Below are 4,231 nucleotides of genomic sequence, written 5' to 3' on the forward strand. Positions count from 1 at the left end.
TGCAGTTTAAAACAACCGTACGGTAAAACAACCATGCGGTAAAAAAAACAACTGTACAGTACTGTTAAAAACAACCATATGGTAAAATAACCTTGTGGATTTAAACTACTGTACGGTAAAACAACCATGCGTTAAAAAAGTTACAATACTGTTAAAAACAACCGTACGGTAAAACAGCCATGCAGTAAAAAACAAACAAAAAAATACAAGTGTACATCACTGTTAGAAACATCCGTTCGGTACAACCATGCAGTGTAAAACAACCATACGGTAAAACAACCATGCGTTAAAAAAGTTACAATACTGTTATAAACAACCGTACGGTAAAAAAAAACGTTGGTTACGTACTGTAACCCCAGATTCTATGAATATAGGCGTAGCCCTTTAAGGCTGTCGCTGATGGGTTTATCCCGTTATGCAGAGCATAAGCACTGAAAAAAATTAGTCCACGCCCACCTGCTGTGTGGGCCCCACCCGGTCCGTATAAATTACGTTAAGAGCGGGAAATCGGCTCCCAAAATAGCTTTTTTCTTCAGCCATTTAGGAGCCAGTGAGGCCCGACGCTTAAAGGGCTACGCCTATATTCATAGAATCTGGGGTTACAGTACGTAACCAACGTTCTATTTCATATAGGCTTCGCCCTTTAAGGCTGTCGCTGATGGGTTAAGGGCGAAGCGGATGTGGTCCTCGCCTCACTGGGTCCATTCGAACACAGTAAGAAGCGGAAGCTTGCCCAAAAAACGTCTTGTCACCCAGCTCCCCGTGTGCATAAACTACGCATCGCGTAATTATGTGCCATGCACAGACGCATGTGTAACTATGCGTTCTGACAAGCATGAATACCCCGGAAAAACTTTCAACGGGAAGAGGAAGTTGAAAAGAGGGGGGGAGGGGGGCATGAACCAACTGGTTCATGGCTGAACAGTATAAACAGATTAATGTCCATGAATTGATAAATAATCAAATGAACTGATTGGTAACAATAATCATGAACTGATTAGTGACAATAGAACCAGAAACACAGACACGACTGTGACTGATAACAACATCTCACACTGTAATGCATGCAGACAGAAGTGAGCTTAAACAGAGTTCCATGAGAACAACAATATTCATTCTGTTAGAGCACTAAGGACAGAATGTGTCATGGAACGAGCCGTCACATCACGTAGGTAAAAGCGAATAAATGAGCAGGGTGTTGACCATGCAGCCGCAGTGCAAATGTCCTGCATTGACATACCATTATGCAGAGCAGTCGAAGATGCGATACCCCTGGTCGAATGTGCTTAAAGGATGACAGGAGGCCCTAAATCTGATGCTCTGTAGGCTTCAGAAAAGGCCTCACACAGCCAGTGTGACAAGCGCTGGATGGATAACGGCGACCTGCAGAAGCATCTCTATAATGCACAAACAATTGTTGAATTTGAACGCATTGCAGCTGTGCGCGTTACGTAACACGTCAACGCCTGCACCGGGCAGAGAAGATGAACAGATGCTTCCCCTTCTGATCTGTGGGGGGGAAAAAACCCCTCCAACGATATCACTCTTGATTTAAAAGAGCTCGTGATGTTTTAGGCATAAAAGCTGGGTTGGTCTTAAATCAGCTGAGCTGCCCGTCAGCCTAATTCTAAGGCATGACGAAGCAACAGAGAGGGCAGATAAATACTTACCCTCTTAGCGGGTGTTAAAACCAGCAACAGGGCTGTTAAAAGAGACAAGAATTTAAATGAAACCTGATCCAGAGGCTCAATTGAAGCTTTGATCAGGGCTCGCAGGACCAGCGTTAAACCCACTGTGGAACAAGTGGGCGTGAAAACAGGCCTAAATCTCTGTACACCTTTTAGAAACCGCTTCATCAGCGGGTGATAAAAGCTGTTCTGTCTCCAAACCCTTTGTGGCAGGAAGAGATGGCTGCAATCGTACGTTAAAGCGTACTGAAAGCCAACTCCCTATCCATCAGCTGTTGTAGAAAAACAACACGCCGCCTAAAAGGCATGAAGTGGTCTCTAAACCTTCTCTGTACACCAGCGCTGAAAAGCCGTCCCCTTGATGTGTACAGAACTGTGGTAGATGCAGCACGTGAATCTTGAATTGTGCACACTATCTCCTGAGGGAGACCCATCCTCTAAGTGGAACCGCTCAGCGGTCAGACCCACCGGTGTTGACCTATTTCTGGGTAACTCTTGGTCGCTTCTCCTGCCTGAAGGAGAGCATCCTTCCTCCATGACAGTTCCACGGCGACCCAACAACAGACGTTGCAGGCCTGGGAACCATAGTGCGTTCACACGCCGGGAGCCACCAGGAGAGCTGTCAATCCCTCCTCTTGAACTCGGTTCATGGACCGTAAAAAACAGAGGAGGTGGGGGAAAAGAAACGCGTAAAAAACGTTTTGGGCCACCGACTGTGAGCAAATGCGTCCCCCCCCAGCGATGGATCGTCTCGCGGGCTCAGGGAAAACCGTAGTTGACATTGAGCGTTCTTCTCGCATCGCAAACAGGTCCACAGCTGCTTTGCCAACTTCTGCTGCGTCTGAAAACATCAGATCCGGATGGAGGATCCGGTCCACGTAACGTGGGCCGCCCTTGGACGTCACATCAGCCCCTCTGTTCAGAACACCGGATATGTAAACCGCTCTAATAAAAGCAGGTTTTGATGAACCCAACTCAGTAGCTTTCGCACAATGTGTAACATCTGGGCTGAACGCACACCCTGATGGTTATGTACGCAGCAGTCATCATGATGTCTGTGTGAATCAACACGTGTTGATTCTGTAGCACAGGAGCAAGGTGTTGAATCACATTCAGTACTGTGCGACACTCCAAAACATTGATGTGGGCTGATGTGTAGTGGGGCCACAGCGCCCCTACTGCTTGAGATAGGTATGTCCCCCCCCCAGCCTGACAGCAACGTGTCCGTGAAGACTGACCCATGACGTGGGTCTGCTGAGGGGGACTCCCTCTGATAGAAAAACAAGGTGTTTCCCCAGAGTCGGAGGTCTGCTTCCACAGAGGAAAAGACAATGATCATCCGTCGTTTGTTTTACTGGATCCACATGCAGACGTGCAAAAACACCTCTAGAGGCGTCTAATGTGATAAACGAGTTTTCATGGTGGTTGAATTTAATTCCACTCCAGAAAAACAAATGTCTGGGCCGGGAAAATCGAGCTTCCTTCCACTTTATGGCGAAGCCCAGATTAACAGGTGTGATGTCAACACCTGATCCTGCATCAGCGCCTCCTGTCTGAAGTGACAGGGTCCGCAGATCATCCAGGTAAAACAAAAAACTCTCGTCTCTGTGTTTTAGGATGATCGGTATGCGTTCTCTGGATGTTAAACAACAGATCCAAGAACGGTCTCACCCCTCCGATCCGTGAGTAAAAACCCTCGTGTTTTCTCTCCCTTGGGGAACTCTGTAGATTACTTTTATCAGAAAACACTTGGATTTCTGCATTTAGGGAAGAGAATCAGTCTGATGATGACGGGACTGTTTATATAACTCCTCTGAATGGAGGGGTTCGGGTTGCAAACTGTAACTTGTACCATTTGCATAAACCCTGTCCATCCATCTGAAAAACGGCGAGCATGTTTTAGCCACTCTACGTAACGTTCGTGGATGAACGTGCGTTAATGATGCGTCATGTTTTGTACGGCTGTCAGCAGTCCGTCCCTCAACCGCCGTCATGCGTCGCGGGAATGTTTTCTGTGTGACCCCGGGCGAGACTTGAGCTGAAGGCGAAGCGTGTGACAGCTGATGACGCGGTGAGCTGCGCGTTTGACGTCGCTGTGCGAACGTTGAAAGGCGGAGGGCGTGACTTCATTTACACCGTGCTGTTGGAGTGAAGGCTGCTTAGCCCCGCGGGAGCACACGTTGTTCTCTGGAGGGACGCGCGCCGCTCTCGCTGGAGGGGCGCGCGCTGGAGGGAGGTGGGACTCATTACCGGGTTCTTCGGCTGCTTCACGTTTAAGCTGCGGTGAGCTGCCGAAAGCTGAGAGAGAAGGACCCCCACCCGGACCAGCCTGCGGACCACATTTATACCGATGTGAGCTGGTTAGCGCCGGCAGCTGTGTGCGCCAGCATCAACGCAGCACCGTTGAATGGAGGCTGTCATCTTAGTGTTCGACTCGTCATGTCAAGAGCGGCGGTGAATTAAAAACCCTATTTAAGGACACCGGCTCATGTGGAGGCTGTTCCATCCCACGAGTGCGAGTTGACACCGCTTGAGTGAGGATC

This window comes from Nematolebias whitei, unplaced genomic scaffold, assembly GCF_014905685.2.
Source record: "Nematolebias whitei isolate Nwh7 unplaced genomic scaffold, NemWhi1 Nwh_scaf_338, whole genome shotgun sequence".
NCBI classification, from domain to species: domain Eukaryota; kingdom Metazoa; phylum Chordata; class Actinopteri; order Cyprinodontiformes; family Rivulidae; genus Nematolebias; species Nematolebias whitei.